We start from the raw sequence: 17863 nt of genomic DNA, 5'->3' as shown, positions 1-17863 counted from the left end.
TGGGAATGACCTTCTGGACCCATCTGGCACAGATGCCACATTTAGTGGGACCAATGTGATGTAGAAACTGAACTGTTTTGAGCCCACTCTGCCCAGAGACCAAAATAGTATAGGAGAAAGTAGGCTTCCAAGGTACTGTGGGGACATGTTGGCATATGTTCTGGCATAGTGAGTCACAGAGAATACTCTTTGATACACTTGATAAAGAGAGCTTTAATTTACAGTTCAGGAGCATTTGTCCCTGCTCAATACAGCCTCTAAGAGAACAGGTCTGTCCCTAGTTGTGTTCAGTCCCCTTTTAGGCCCAGTGTGGCCACACAAATAAGCTGACCCCCTGTCCCATTTCTCCTTTGGCTCCTGTCCTTTCCTTTTGTAGCCCAAATACATATCTGACACTGCAGGGTTGAGAGAGGTCACAATGGCTGCTGGGCCAGGATTTATGCAGCCTTAGGGGTCCCTAACCCAGGGTCACCCCAAGCAGATAGCTCTTCCTACTCCTCTGGTGGCTGGGAAGAATCAAGAGCATAAACTGATAGGATTTTTTCAGTGAAAATGACAATAAAACAGAGGCATTACCATCTCCTTTGCTGCTACACCCCAAGGACCAAAAGACCTCTCCACTGGACTTTCCAACAGAAACCTTCCATATATTCAGTCTCTTCAATTAGAATGTGAGCTCCTTGAGAGTTGGGACCATATTACTTTTTTCACATTACCAGACCTTTATTTATTTTTCCAATTACATGTAAAGATAGTTTTCAACATTCATCTTTGCAAGATTTTGAGTTCCAATTTTTTTCTCCCACTCTCCCTTCCCTCCCCCCTCCCAAAGCCAGCAAGCAATCTGATGTAGGTTATACATTACAATCATATTAAATATATTTCTACATTAGTCATGTTGTAAGAGAAGACTCAGAACAAAAGGAAAAAACACACAAGAAAGAAGAAACAATAATAACAACAAAAGCAACAACAAAAGTAAAAATAGTATACTTCAATCTGCATTCAGACTCCACAGCCTGGATGTGGAGAGCATTTTCCATCATGAGTCTTTTGGCATTGTCTTGGATCATTGTATTGCTGAGAAGAGTTAAGTCTATCACAGATGATCATCACACAATGTTGTTGTTACTGTGTATAATGTTCTCTTGGTTCTGTTCATTTCATTCAGCATCAGTTCAAGTAAGTCTTTCCAGGTTTTTCTGAAATCTTCCTGCTCATTATTTCTTACAGCATAATAGTATTCCATTACATTCACATACCACAACTTGTTTAGCCATTCCCCAATTGATGGACATTCCCTCAATTTCCAATTCTTTGCCATCACAAAAAGAACTGCTATAATTATTTTTGTACATGTGGGTCCTTTCCTCACATGGGGATATAGGCCTAGTAGTGGTATTTCTGGGACAAAGGGTATGCACAGTTTTATAGACTTTTGGGCATGGTTCCAAATTGTTCTCCAGAATGGTTGGATAAGTTCATAATTCCACCAACAGTGTATGTGTTCCAATTTTCCCACATCTCCTCCAACATTTATCATTTTCCTTTTTTGTCATTTTAGCTAACTGAATAGGTGTGAGGTAGTACCTCAGAATAGTTTTAATTTGCATTTCTCTAATCAGTAGTGATTGAAAACACTTTTTTCACATACTACTTTTCTGTCTGTATCTCTATAGTCTTTAGTACAGTGTTTTATATGTAGTAAGTACTTACCAAATGCTTCTTTCATCCATCCATTCATTCATGGTGCTATAATATTCAATATTTCACAATGTGTTTAGCCATTTCCTCTTTTGTAAAAGGAGGGGGTTGTAGATTGAGTGATCTCTGAAGATTTCTTCTAGATCCAAATCATAAGAACCTTCTTCTCTTTAATCTATTTCCTTCAATCCCACCTGTTTGCCTCAGCCCTGGCTTTTACAAACTTTTCTCTGCCTGTTCCACCTATGAAAACCCATTTCCAATGCAATCCAAAGGCCTTTCCATGTGTTAGCTGTTAACAGCCCTCCAATGCCACCTGCTGGCCAGAATTGCCTAGGTCAACCTCCTTAGGCCCAGACTGGCAATGACCCACTCTGAAATGGATCCATCCCCATCCCCCACCCCCTAACCTCCAGGCTAGAGATAATTAGAAAGTACAGGGTTTTAGAGGGGTTAGCATTTGCTATAGTTATTGTTTGAAACCCCTCCCCAAAAGAAAGTTCTTATTTGAAGACATTCCCTAAGAAATCTCTAGACCTTGCTTAGCCGTAAAAAGTCTCCTGTAACTAGCAAATATTTGTAGTAAGAAAGATTTGCCTGAAGTATAAAGGAAGGGGCCACTAGGTGACAAAGTGGATAAAGTACCAGCCCTGAATTCAGGAGTTCCTGAGTTCAAATCCGACCTCAGGCTCTTGACACTTACTAGCTGTGTGACCCTGAGCAAGTTACTTAACCCTCATTGCACCGCCCCCTCTCCCCCCAACAAAAAGCATAAAGGAAGGGAACAAATATTTATTAAGTGCCTAATATGTACTAGGTACTGTGCTAAGCACTTTTGACAAATACTGTCTCATTTGAGCCATGCAACAACTCTATGAGGTAAGTCCAAGGCCTCCCTCTGTAGCCGTTATTATCCCCATTTTACAGTTGAAGAAACTAAGGCAAACAGAGGGATTTGCCCAAGGTCACCAGCTAATAAGTACCTGAGACCTGATTTGAACTCAATGTTTCCTGACTCCAGGCATACCAATCTTTTCACTGTGTCATTTAGCTGCCTTCTAGGGAATATGAGGTTTTAAAATTAAAACCATAACAGCTTCTAAAGACAGAAAATTTCCAGTATCGTTTTTCTTTATAAGTCAATGCACCTATTCTTTCCTCCTTGGGACCACGACAAAGGAGGAAAACCAGGAACTGAAAAATTATTCGTTATTCAGGATTGAATAGATAGAAGAAAAATATAATATCTTTGGGAAAACTTGAAGGAAGGCTTTCTGCTCAATTAAAAGTGTTGATTTTATAACCATCTGACTATAGTTATCACTTGGACATTCAAAGCCTTATTAAGCCTCTACTGTAATTTGGAACAAAAGCTTTCTTAAAGGTGACTTGCAGGAAATTGTCTCTAGCTCCCTTGACTATATTAGCGTGAATCACGTGACCTAAAAAAACCAGACCCTAGGGACAGTGAATATGTTATTAACTTAAAACTCAATTTTCTTTTTTTCAGGTCAGACAGTCCCATTACGACATGACATTTGAGCAAGGTCTATGCTGTAACAGAACTATTAGGGAGATACACTCCCTACCCATTAAACCAAAAAAAATTTGTAATGGAAAGATAGGTGAAAATTTATGTATGTACAATGAAGGCTTGGCAAAATAGGAACATGTGCAAATAAGGTAAAGTCTACTTTTATACTCCTGTTCTTTTTTTCCTCCAAGTACGAAGGTCTTAGTTTTGGATGCAACCTAGCTCCATGAACATTTTGTGCTTGATATGAAGCATTGTTATTCTCTATTTTGACATCACTTTAAAGAATACCAGGGGAGGAGGTAATTTGCTTGCCTCTGGTTACTTCTTATTTCAATCTGTCCTAAACATTGCTACCAACTGATATTCCTAAAGGATTAATTTCCTTATGTTTTACATGATTGCACATGTATAACCTATATCAGATTGCTTGCCATCTTGGGAAGGGGTGAAGGGAAGAAAGGGAGAAAAAAATTGGAACTCAAAATCTTATAAAAAATTAATGTTGAAAATTGTCTTTACATGTAACTGGAAAAAAATGAAATATCATCTGCTTTAAAAAAATGAAAGATCGATTTCTTTGTGTTACTTTTCTGCTGAAGAATTTCCAATGGCTCTCTGTTGCCAAAGAAAAAACTCTAAATTCTTCAGTTTGCCTTTCAGAATTCTCCATTATCCAATTCCACCCTACCTATCCAACCAAATCACCCTACGACTATACAGAAAGTACACATGCTTTCTCCAACTAATGATATAGCCTGGACTAGATAAAGATGGATTCCCTGTAGGAGGAGAGGTCTTCTAGATCTTCTTATTTCTAGGCAACATTGTACTGATCGCATCAAGTAAATATAGTATGGAGAAGTCTTTTTTTTTTTTTAGGGCAATGAGAGTTAAGTGACTTGCCCAGGGTCACACAGCTAGTAAGTGTCAAGTGTCTGAGGCTGGATTTGAACTCAGATCCTCCTGAATCTAGGGCCAGTGCTTTATCCACCGTGCCACCTAACTGCCCCAAGTTAACATAGCATGAAAAATTTTTATGTACATAGAAATATATACCCTTTCTGTACTTTGCAAGATATATGATCTCATTTTTTAGTTTTGCACATGAAATGATGGGAATGGCTAGTAACTGATATCAGAAGCAAGATTTAAAAAAGATATTTACAATCTAGGTCGTTAGGCCAAATCTAATACAAAGAAATCTAATAGAAATAAATGTAATAGGGGTATTTTGCCTGTATTTGTATCCCTACTTCTTAACTCAGTGCCTGGCAATGATAGATTGTTATTAAATGTTTGTTAACTAAGACAAAGCCTTACATTTGTGTTGAAAATAAATTTTGGCCTGAAAACATTTGGGGATTATCATCATTTTCAAATTACATGATAGTACACCCAGAAAATCCAACCATCTTAACAACAAAAAACAAATAATGAAGATAGTAAAAGTTCAGCAAAAAGGATATAAGATTAATCAAGAAGAATAATTTGCATTCTTACTTACCAGCAATGTTTCAAGAAAATACCATGAAAAAGAAATCTCACTTATCATAACAGAGAATGTCAAATATTTGGGAATTTAGTTACTTAGGAACATATAGGACCAACATAAGGACAATTCTGAAGTTATAATGACTAAAATAAAGGGAGGCTGAGGTAATTGGAGGGACATACAATATTTAGAGTAGATTAACAAATGAATGACAACACTGCCTCTCAAAATATATATTTAATGTAATGCCAACCAAAATATTGAAAGGTGTTTTTTCTTTTAAATCAGACAAAATAATAATCAAATTTATAGTTAAAAAGATAAATAGGTAATAATATCAAGGGACACACTGAAGGGAAAAGATCAAAAAGGTGATCTTGGTCTTCCTAGCTATGCTACCTATACCTTGTCCTTTATCCTTTTGCTCCTATTGGAACTTGAACAGTAGTTTTCAGCAGAACTATTTGGTTCTTCGGGGGTGGCACAGTAGATAAAGCCAAGGCCCTGGATTCAGGAATGCCTGAGTTCAAATCCAACCTCAGACACTTGACACTTACTAGCTGTGTGACCCTGGGCAAGTCACTTAACCCTCATTGCCCCGCCCCCCCTCCCCAAAGAACCATTTGGTTCTAGGGGGAAATATAGAGAAATAAATCAATGGAATAGGATACACTAAATATCCATTCAAATGTTTATAAAAAGCATTATTCTTTGGGGCAGCTAGATGGCGCAGTGGTTAAAGCACCAGCCCTGGATTCAGGAGTACCTGAGTTCAAATCCGGCCTCAGACACTTGACACTTACTAGCTGTGTGACCGTGGGCAAGTCACTTAACCCCCATTGCCTAAAAAAAAAAAAAAAAGCATTATTCTTTGATAAACTTAACTGAAAATAAAAACTGGGACAAGATTTTATCAGTTGAGCATGAATTGGATTTGTGAGGCAGAGTTGCACAAAGTTTTCAGCCTCTCTCTTCCAGAGTCAAAGGAGTCTAGTGGCAGAACAAAAGTCAAGAGACTGGTGATGGCTCTGGATGCAGTGGATGACCTTGTTTTCTTGCATGTCTGACCAAGGTCTTATGCCCTCCACAATACCATTTCCTAAAATAACCTCCCTGACACATGGGTCTTAGAAAAAGAAATGGAAGTGGAAGAAATCTAGGGCCTGACAATGAAATGGGTGAATGCAGGGGAGTCAGAACAATGTATGATCCCTGTCATCAGCTCCTGAGGTTTTTGGAAATTGCTCTGATCCTCCAACTTGATCCAGACTTGGCTAAGGCCCCATTGACTGCTCTGACTCCTGATTTAATCCAGCTATCCCATCAATTCTCAGGGTTGCCACTACCATCATGACATCTTCATCCCATCAAAACAGCAAAACCTAACAATTTCTCTCTCTGCTCCCCTCAGTGCCACATCAACAATTGGTCACTGCCCTTATAGTGATGGAAAAGATCTGAAACTCAAGGCTAAGGGGAGGAAAGAGAAAAGCATCCAGTCCTGCATTTCCATATATTGGTTTCAGCATGTCTTTGTCCTCCCAATTGGCTTGACTCAGAGTGAGCATGTGCTCTCCTCTTTGGCAGCGAAAAAATATAAAAAATCAGACACTGGACCCCCAATAAGAGAGGGAAAAGGGTGATGCTCAGTATCCATATCACCATTTGCTCTCCTTAAATCATCACCAAGATCTCCCAGATCTGAGGGAAAATTACAATAATTTAAATGGACAAGAGAGAAACATATAGGTTTGGGTTATAAAAAGAAATCTGGAAAGACTTTTATGAAATAATACAAAGCAAAGCAAAACAAAAACAAACAAAAAGAACAGAACCAGAACCAGAACCAGAAGAGAGCACAGTAAACACTAGGTAGAATCAGGTAAGAAACTAACCACAAGGGGGAGCGTAAGAGCTGGTTAATACCTTGGAAGTTGCTAGGTTGATATGGTAGCATCACTATGGTAACCATGCATCTGTAGTAGTTCTCCAAGTATAAGATTATTCCTTATATTGATTCCTAACTCTTCCTCTTCCCCTCTAGAGGTTATGCTTTTTAAATGCAGGTGGGAAAACTGGATGCTTCAAGCTTCTCAGACTGAAGTAACAGTGTGTGGGTTTTTTTGGCTTTTGGTTTGTTTTTTTGTTTGTTTTTTACATTTGTCTTTGGTATTTTTGCAAGGTTTATAAAAAATAGCAGTGGTTCCTGTTCTTTGCCTTTGTGGCTCTAGCTCCAATACAGTCTTACTTTCATCTCTAAAAGGGGAAATATTTCTTCTTCCATTTATCACCATCTGCACATTAATTAATAGTTCAAATATTGTGATTTTTTTAGCGGCAAACAACCTTTATTGCAGTGTTCATGAAAATACAGAAAGTAAGCAATTGGTAAATGAACAAAGTTCTCACCAATACCACCAATTCTAATATTTCCCATATACACCTTAAACAACCTAGCAAGGTCAAAATAAGAGTAGGGAAAGAAAGAGAATAAACAGCACGTGCAGATATTTGGCTTTTCTCTGAAGAAAAAGAAAAGGAAGGAGAGAGTATTCTATTATCTTCCTTCTAGATTATCCTAGTCATCAATCAGATTAAGTCCAGCCTATAGTTCACAGCCAGAACATTTCCATCATCCCTTGCCTCATATTATCATCCTGCCCAGGATGACCTGATCTTTCTAGTAACACCTATTACTCATCCTAGCAACCACTCTTGCTCACAATTCCTTTCCTAGTATTCTCTTTCCACCATAAGCCAGTTCTCATTCAAGGTCAGGAGCTTGGGAGATTTACTTGGTTCATGAGTTTTATCCCCCCAGTCACTGTCCTATGTGGTTGAGGCCAAAGACCTGTTGCACTCAGAAAAATGAATGAGAATGAATTAACAAAATGGAATCTTGATAGAGACTTAGAATGAATGAAAAGTTGCTACATTTATGTTGCCAGCTAGCTTGGTATCACTAATATAGAGAGTTCTACACTTGTATCCGGGAAGGCCTGAGTTCAAATCATGTATCAAATATATACTGACTGTGTAAAAATGGGTTAATCACTTAAATTCTCTGAATCCTACATTCTTTATAAAATAAGAATAATGACAGTTGTATCTACTTCATAAGGATTCTGGGGGATCAAATGAGATACTCTTAATCAATAAACAAGGCACAGTGCTTTATTGCATTTTTATTTATTTTTGTTAAATATTTCCCAATTATATCTTTTTTCTTTTTTCTCATTTATTTGTTTAGAATTTTCCTCAAGTCGAATGTAAAAACAAATTTTCACATTGATTTTTTTTAAAACTTTGTGTTCCAAAGTCTCTTCCTCCCTCCCTCCCCACTCCCCTTAAGAACTCAAGAAATTCAATGCAAGTTACACATGTGCAGTCATGCAAAACATAACAGACAAAAAAACTTTAGAAATAGGAACTAACAAAAAAATCATACTTCAATCTGTGTTCAGATACCATCAGTTCTTTCTCTGGAGATGGATTGCATTTCTCATAAGTCCTTCTGATAGTATCTTGCTCTTCATTTCTTACAGCACAATAGTTTTCCATCCTAATCTCTGCTTCAAATTTTTTTCACAGTTCCTATTGCTAACTGTATTTCCCTCCATCCTATTCCCTCCCCTTTATATTTACTCTATTTTCCATCTTCTTTCACCCTATCCCTCCTCAAAAGTGTTTTGCTTATGACTGCCCCCTCCCCCAATCTTCCCTCCCTTTCTTTACCCATCCCCTATTATCCCCTTCTCCTCCCACTTTCCCACAGGACGAGATATACTACTATACCAAATTGAGTGTGTATGATATTCCCTCTTTGAGCCAATTCTGATGAAATTAAGGCTCACTTACTCACCCACACCTCTCCCATCTTCCCCTCCACTCCATAAGCTTTTTTGCTTCTTTTATGTGACATACTTTACCTCATTCCACCTCTCCCTTTCCCTTTCTCCCAGTGCATTCCTCTCACCCCTTAATTTAATTTTTTAAAAAAGATGTCATCACAGGGCAGTTAGGTGGTACAGTGGACAAAACACCCGCCTTGGATCTAGGAGGACCCAAGCCCAAATCTGGCCTCAGACACCCAACACTCACTAGCTGAGCAACCCTGGGCAAGCCACCCAACCCTGATCATCCCACATAATAATAATAATAATAATAATAAATACTTTAAATATATCATCCCTTCATACTCAACTCACACCTGTTCCCTCTGTCTAAATATACTCCATTCAGCTGCCCTATCAGTGAGAAAGTTCTTATGAATTAGCAGTATCATCTTCCCATTTTGGCAAGCCAGCCAGGAGCCAAACCTTCAATCTTCTGATCTTCATGTTGGATAAGAAATTTTCTCCTATTTCCATATTCCTGTGCCTTTAAGTATTCAAATGGATCTCTTCAACCTCCTAAGTACTTTAGTCTGGTTAATCAAACAAGCTGAGATTAAGATCATGTTTAAACTTGGTCTGTTTGAATTTGAATATTCTATTCCCATTTTTATTTTTATTTTGTTTTGTGGTAAGGAAAGTTTTGAATGTCAAGGAGAGGATTAGAAATAGCATACCCCATGAAATTTCCTAGGATGAGGTGACAGAAAAGCCCCAAATTCTTCCCCTTCAAGAGATCTTCACCAATGACCAAAAGGGTACTGTAGTAAAGCTCAGACAATATATACCTTTTGGGCCCAAAGATTTGAGTTCATGGAAACAAAATATTCCTAACTTTGATGAGGATCCCAAAACAGTTATCATCCAGTTTAGAGCAACTTTCAGAGGATATCAGCCCACTTGGGGTGATGTTACTGATCTCATGGAAATGATATTATCCCCAGGGGAAAGAGCTGATATATTATCTGCAGTGACCTCCTTAGAAACATCAGGAAAAGTTACTATTCAATGGCATTTAGAATACCCTAACTAGGACCACAATATCCCTGAGCATTTTGATGAGTTGCAGGAAGCAAAGGAAACATTGCTGAAGGCAATGGAATCCTGTGCTAGCAAGACTGATAACTGGCAAAAATTTATAGATATAGTTCAGGAAACTAATGAAAGACCTAATAGATTCTATGATAGAGAGTGTAAGAGTGCCAAACAGTATACTAGATTGGACCCATTAGATTCTAGAGATGCTCATTTTATCTGTAATCATTTTGTGCATCAATCATTGCCAGAAATACAGAAATATTTTGAACAGCAGTGTCCAGGTTGGAATGCCCTGAGTACTGAAAGAATTAAAGAAATAGAAACATATATTTATGAAGGAAATGAGAGGGAAGAAAGGAACAGGCAGAGCATTTTAGCTCCATTACAGGAAACCACAAGGCAGTGAGGTCAGGCAGGTAAAGTCACTATCAACCCTTGAATTGCTATCAACACCCTAGATTTTGCTATTACTGCAATAGACATGGACACATAATGTGGTACTGTAGAATTAGTCGAAAGGAACTTAGACAGATGATGACTGGTGAATTTAGAAACCCCTTCAGGGGGCACAATCAAAACAGTTATAGACCCTTTCAGAGAGGTGGAGAAGGGCAGAATCAAAACAGTTATAGATTCTCTCAGAGAAGTACAGAGGGGCAGAACCCAAACACTTATAGATCCTTTCAGAGAGAAACAGAGGACTGATGGTGTAGGGGAGGGGAAAGGACTGTGGAATCTGAAGACTTTACCTTTCCAGACCCCAAGATCTTTAGCCCTCTTGTGACAGTCCATTCACCTTCCCAAAATAATGAACCCCATGTAACCCTTAAGGTTGAGGACACTTACTATGATTGTTTATTAGATAAGATCAGTCCTATTGAGCAAACCTGACCCTGAATGTACATCTATTGGATCTCTAAATGTAGTTGGGGTCTCAGGGAAAACTCTAACAGTTTCAAAATTAACCTCTTGCATGGTATCTATGGGCCCATTAACAGTAGAACATTCATTTCTACTTATGCCCGACTCTCCTGCAAATCTATTAGGTTGTGACCTCCTTTGTAAACTTAGAGCAACCATATCTTGTTCTCCAGATGGTGGCATCTCCCTGGAATTGCCAGAGGACACTGTCCACTTGCTACCAATTTTGATATCAGGCACTCAGGAAACAGTGGGGGATACACTTGAGATCCCTTTTGGTACTCCTGAGTCCCTGTGGGCTTCTTCCTCTTCTGATGTAGGTCTCCTTAAATATACTGTGCCTGTTACCATTAAGACCCAAAGCGGCCAACCACCATCCATTCCACAATATCCCTTATCTAAGGAAGCCACTGAGGGAAATACACCTATAATTGAGGCTTTGACAAACCAAGGTATCATTGTCTCATGCCATCATTCCCTGTGTAATACTCCCATTTTGCCAGTTAAGAAGCCCAAGCCTGGGCCTGATGGCAAACCTGTTTATCGTTTTGTACAAGATCTGTGAGCAATGAACTCTTATGTTATACCTAGAAATCCAATAGTGCCCAACCCTGCTACTATCATTTCTGCAATCCCATGTGAGGCAACATGCTTCATTCACAGTGGTAGATCTTTGTTCTGCTTTCTTTTCTTTTCTTTTCTTTTCTTTTTTTTGGCAGGGCAATGGGGGTTAAGTGACTTGCCCAGGGTCACACAGCTAGTAAGTATTAAGTGTCTGAGGCCGGATTTGAACTCAGGTACTCCTGAATCCAGGGCCGGTGCTTTATCCACTGCGCCACCTAGCCGCCCCCTCTGCTTTCTTTTCAATACCAGTACATCAAGATTACCAATACTTGTTTTCCTTTACCTGGAAGAATATACAGTGGACCTGGACCTGAACTAGACTCCCACAGGGGTTTGTTGACAGTCCCACATTATTCTCTAAAATTTTGCAACAGGATATAGCTTCCATTACCTTTAAAGGTTCCACCCTAGTTCAATATGTAGATGACTTGCTCCTGGCTTCACCTAATGCTGAAATTTGCCAGGAAGACAGCCTCCCCTTGTTACTAGAGCTGCACAAAAGAGGCCACAAGGTCTCTAAGTCAAAGGTACAATGGTGCCTACCTCAGGTGAAATATTTGGGTTTTGTTTTGGCTGCTGGCACGTGATCTATCTCCCCTAAGTGTGTTCAGACTATTCAACAACTTTCTGCTCCCTCTACTAAGAAGCAGCTAAGGGTTATGCTGGGAACAGCTGGGTATTGCAGAAAATGGATACCCTCTTTTGGTGAAATTACTAAGCCTCTTATATCTCTAACCAAAAATTCTGTCCCAGAACCTTTACAGTTGTATTCTCAGCATCTTTTAGCTATATCAGAATTAAAACAGACCTTGTTATCAGCACCTGCACTAGGACTCCCATATTACAGTAAGTATTTTACTCTTTTTGTACATTGAGAGGAGTAGATTCTGGGATCCTGACTCAAAAATTAGGGCCTGTCCAGCGCCCAATAGCTTATTATTCTACGCAACTTGACTCTGTAACTGCTGGAGCACCATCCTGCCTTTGGGCCATGGCTGCTACTGCACTTTTGGTAGAAAAAGCCTCTGATCTGGTCTTAGGTAACCCTCTAATCATACAATGCCTTCATGAAGTTGAGATTCTCTTACTCTGTCACAGGACACAGGCTTTTTCAGATCAAAGGCTCACTAGGTATGAAGTAAGCTTGCTAGGAAATGAGAGAATTACTTTAAAGTGTTGTACAGTCCTTAACCCACCAACACTGCTTCCTGACCTGCCATTTTCAGGAAAGCCTTTGCATGACTGTACCTCACTGCATGACATAGCTGAGAAACCTCATGATGATCTTTCTGACACACCCTTACAGAACCTAGATTTTATTTTCTATACTGACGGATCCTCTTTTATACATGAGGGAACCCACTATACAGGTGCTGCTGTAGTTTCTAATTATGATACTATCTGAGCAGCTTCTCTGCCCTCTCATCTTAGTGAGCAGTATGCCAAACTTGTAACCCTCACACAAGCCTGTCACCTAGCTAGAGGAAAAAGTGCTACTGTTTACACTGATTCCATATATGCATTTAGTGTCTGCCTTGCTATGGGAAAGTTATGGCTGCAGAGAGGATTTTTAACCTCTGCTGGCAAAATCGTTGCTAATGGAGAATTTATTAAAGATCTTTTATCTGCTCTGAAACTTCCATCTGCTCTACTTATTGATAATTGTCTTGCTCATACAGGAAGAAGTGACCCTGTCTCAAAAGGGAATGCATGAAGGGCAGCTAGGTGGTGCAGTTGTTAAAGCATCAGCCCTGGATTCAGGAGGAACTGAGTTTAAATCTGACCTCAGACACTTGACACTTACTGGCTGTGAGACCCTGGGCAAGTTACTTAACCCCAAGAGACACCCCCCCCACACACACACACACCCCAAAACAAAAAAACAACAAAAAAGGGAAGGCACTAGCTGCTACTACTGCTAAGCTTGCTGCTTTGGAAGCCCCTGAACATGTATTTAACCTCTCATCTTCTGATGATGTTTTTATTTCTCTTACTTATAATAAGTCTGAAGTAGAGAAGTGAAAAAAGAAATTTAAGGCGAAAGAGGTCAATGGGATCTGGGGGAATTCAGAGGGAAAGCCGTTTCTCCCCCAGAGTTTCTACCACCAGGTATGCCTATCTATTTATTGAAAAGGCCATTTGGAACACAAAGAATTGTGGATTCAGTAAAAAGGGTTTGGATTGTCCCTGGAGTTACTAATGTGGCCTCTAGGGTTTGTGCCTTTTGCCCTGCCCATCAGACAGCATGCCTTCAGGGATAAAGCTTATGGAGGACACCCTTTAGCATATATACCTTTTGGGCCACAGTGGATAGAGCACTGGCCCTGGATTCAGGAGGACCTGAGTTCAAATCTGGGCTCACTTACTAGCTATGTGAACCTGGGCAAGTCACTTAACCCCAATTGCCTCACCAAAAAAAAAAAAAAAAAGCATATACACCTTTTGAGCATCTACAAATTGATTATATCACAATGCCTAAGGCAGGACATTATAAGTTTTGTCTTGTTATAGTTGATCAACTCACTTGGTAGGTGGAGGCTATGTAAACTCCATGAGGCAGGGACAGCAGTACAGGATGGCCCCTTGGACTTCTCCTTACATGATTTGAGACCAGGAGACAGTATATATATTAAAAATTTTCAGCGAACTAGGAGGAGCCAGCTTGGGAAGGTCCTTTCCAGGTACTGCTGTCAATTCCGACTGCCATTAAAATCAGAGAGAAGGACTCTTGGATCCATTGTTCCCATGTAAAACTGCTACCAGCACATTTAGACTATTGAATTTCATTGTCTCTTATTCTTCCATGTGTGTTTTGTTCTATTCATCTATCTCTCTATTTTTGAACCAATGCAAGATGGTTTTGATTTCATAATACAATATGAATTCTGGAAGCATTGTTCTCCCATATTCTAAATTGTTTGTTTCTCCAACTGATTATTTGATCAAATTCTATAAAGTATTTTCTTGGTAAATTGGTTACCAGGGCAAGTATAAATTAATTCTAGAAGTATTATGTTTGTTAAGCTTTAAAAATTATCATTTGCAATTATTTCATATTGTATATTATATTCTGAGTCAAAGCAAATTCACATTTTTTTGCTGTCATCATTATTCTCAGTTGTTAAATACATATGAAACTTGGATTATGGGAGACATTTGAGACATTAATTGCCTATATTCTGAGTTATCAGATCAGAGCAGCCAAGATGCCAGCCATCCATGAGAGGAATACATACAAGAACAGGCACTGAACTGTCACAGAAGGGGGGACATGAATGAAGTCTAGGTACTGCACTGCCTTGGGAAAGACTGAGAGGCAAGAGTTGAAGTTGGATTCTCTTGGTTTAATTTTCTCCCACATAGCACCAGGCCACTGGGCTATGCTATCTTATTCTACACCTGACTTCAATTCCCCCTCCTATATGCCTGATGCCATAAATATCTCAATCCTATGCATCTGATTAAGACTGACTCAGTTTCTCCTCAACATACTGCATTAGCTGTCTGCAGAACCATGAAGTTTGGCAATGCTCATTTCTCTTCCTCCTCTGTTCTTTTATCGTAACCCCATAATTATTTCAGATGTCATGATGGATACAATGTTGAATTTGGCCTTGGCAGCTGGGGGCAGCTGGGGGCAGCTGGGTGGCACAGTGGATAAAACATCGGCCCTGGATTCAGGAGTACCTGAGTTCAAATCTGGCCTCAGACACTTGACACTTACTAGCTATGTGACCTTGGGAAAGTCACTTAATCCCCATTGCCCCTCAAAACAAAACAAAGATTCTTTACTTTCTTATAATGGCATGAGGATAATTAGGCAGATGACGCAAAAAGTGATGAAACAAAGATTAAAAAAATTATTTTCTTAATTAACACCACAATTGTTTTCTTAATTTATTCTCCACAGGAGAGTTTATAGTAATATTAAGTTTTTAAAAAAGAATTCAATTTTTGTTTTTATTATATCTCTAAAAGATTTTGAATTTCCTTAGATATGTTTTTGAGAACTCTCATTGTTTGATTTGGTTATTGGCAAAGTTAAAGTTGTGTTTAGATCAATTTTGTAGGAAACTCTCCAGCTGAGTCTTTCTAGCTGATCATCAGTATCTGAAACACCTGAGAGACTTTCTTTCTTTCTTTTTTTTTTTTTTAGTGAGGCAATTGGGGTTAAGTGACTTGCCCAGGGTCACACAGCTAGTAAGTGTTAAGTGTCTAGACCGGATTTGAACTCAGGTACTCCTGACTCCAAGGCCAGTGCTCTATCCACTGCGCCACCTAGCTGCCCCAAGACTTTCTTTTACAACCACACCTGAGACTGTGCCCAGGATCCAGAGCCAGAATCTAGAGCTATACCTAGAGGACATCCCAAGAATCATTAGAGAAAAGACTTCAAAAGACTTGAATGGACATTTTCCTGTTTTCCTTTTCCCATTGTGTACACTATTTGTAATGTCCACTTACTAAAGGGGAATGCCCCCTTTAGTTATTATCAATGCGTCGCTCAATTTCTTTCCTTTTTTTTTAAAATTCCCTTTACATTGTTAGTTATAAGTATATATAATGTTATTGCTTCTGTGGTAAAAATTATTTGTGGTAAAAGAGTAATATCGGAAGTTTTAGCTGAATCATTTGAGAGATTGTGCATGCTACTGAAGTGGGTTTTGAAGGACCTCCCCTTTTGGGGAGGAACATGGGAGGAACTTCCAGGACGCCAACTTAAAAGTGAGGGTGGGAACGGAAGTTTGCTCTCTCTGGCTGCTGACTTAGCTGTGGCAGTGCTTGGGTGAGGGGAGTTGGGAAGCACATGGTTGGTGTTCGGCCTTGGGTGTGCTGGTTTGCGCCCTGGCAGGCAGTTTGAGATTCGGTGAGCTTTATAAAGGAAAATCCTAAATTCCTTTAAACCAGCTTAATCTCTGGGATTGAATAGACTAAGCTTAGATCTAAGACTATTCATCTGTATTTCTACTTCCCTATTTCTCTAATTGGTTTCACCTTTTGTTGTCTAATTAATTCCCAAGCAATAAAAACTAATCCCTCACAGATTAAAGCTCAGAGGCTCCTTTTTCTTATATATATATATATATATATATATAAAGGGAAAATTTAAAGGGGGAGATTAATGATCTGTATATCCAATTTTGAATCTCACACTTCATTTAAGGAAATTCTTTCTTCGTGAAGCACAGGGGGGAGTGTGAGAATATGATTATTACCAGAGCCCCCCTGCTGTAAGAGCATGGGTTGACCTTTCTAAGGTTCAGTGTCCTGAAGTTACCTCACATCAACATGAGACCACTCTCAACCAATCAGCTTGAAGCAGTGTGTCAGGCAGTTGGATTTGTCAGTTGGTTTTGTCAGTTGGTAGTTGGAACCTCGTGGGGTTGGCAACTGAACTAGGAGTGGTTGAGGTGGTTAGGGTTTTCCTATTCTTTCAGAGGCACTTGTTCTCTCTTTGTTAAGCTATAATATATTTTAATAAATGTTTAATACCTAAACTCTTAAACTGTTGTCCTAGTTAGCTTTCCCCACAAGGGGACAGATAGGGTAATCATACACATTTAGTTTTACCCATCACACTATGTAGGAATATAAACAGTTTAACCTTTAAATATCCCTCATGGTACCTTTTTCCTATTTACCTTTTTATGCTTCTCTAGGGTCTTGTATTTGAAAGTCAAATTTTCTATTCAACTCATGTCTTTTCATCATGAATGCCTGAAAGTCTTCTTTTTCATTGAATTGCCATTTTTCCCCCTGAAAGATTATATACAGTTTTGCTGGGTAGGTGATTCATGGTTATAATCCCAGTTCTTTTGTCCTCTGGAATATCATATTCCATGCCTTCTGATCCTTTAGTGTAGAAGCTGCTAGATCTTGTTTTATCCTGACTGTGGCTTCACAGTACTTGAATTATTTCTTTCAGGAGGTGATCAATGGATTATTTCAATTTCTCTTTTACCTTCTGCTTCTAGAATATCAGGGCAATTTTCCCTGACAATTTCTTGGAAGATGATATCTAAGCTTTTTTTTTGATCATGGCTTTTAGGTAGTCTAGTAGTTTTCAAATTATCTCTCCTGGATCTATTTTACAGGTCAGTTGTTTTTTCAAGGAGATATTTCACATCGCCCTCTATTTTTCCACTCATTTGGATTTTTTTTTTACTGTGTCTTGATTTCTCATAAAGTTATTAGCTTCCATTTGCTCAACCCTAATTTTTAATCAATGATTTTCTTCAGATAGCTTTTGTACCTCCTTTTCCATGTGGCCAGTTTGGTTTTTCAAGTTGTTGACTTTTTTTTCATGACTCTTCTACATCACTCTCATTTCTCTGGTCCATGATCAGAATTCCAGAAGCAGCCACCACTGTAGCTGATTCAAACAGTCTGGAAGGCCTGTGTTGGCCTGACTGGGGCTGGATCTCTGCTGGCATGGCTGTCTATGCTCCACTTTCACCCCAGTAGAACAGACCTTTCCTGCCGACCTTCTAAGACATCTTTGGTTGGAAAATGATCTCGCCCTGTCCTTTTGTGGGTTCTGCTGCTCCAGGAATTGTCTTATGACATTATTTGAAGAAATTTGGAGGGGGGTTTATATGATAGATTTTGACATGGGGGTTAGGACATATTAAAGAACTAAAGAACTTTTAAAGT

The 17863-nt window shown here is 39.1% G+C and overlaps 1 pseudogene; it reads right to left on the bottom strand.

The window, feature by feature from the left end:
• Nucleotides 1–17643, bottom strand: part of LOC122747457 — a 42281-nt pseudogene extending 24638 nt beyond the window's left edge.
• Between the last annotated feature and the right edge of the window lie 220 nt (nucleotides 17644–17863).

The sequence above is a fragment of the Dromiciops gliroides genome, chromosome 1 (genome assembly GCF_019393635.1).
Source record: "Dromiciops gliroides isolate mDroGli1 chromosome 1, mDroGli1.pri, whole genome shotgun sequence".
NCBI lineage: Eukaryota > Metazoa > Chordata > Mammalia > Microbiotheria > Microbiotheriidae > Dromiciops > Dromiciops gliroides.
Note: the sequence above shows the minus strand (reverse complement) of the source record. Positions and strands in the feature narration are given on the sequence as shown.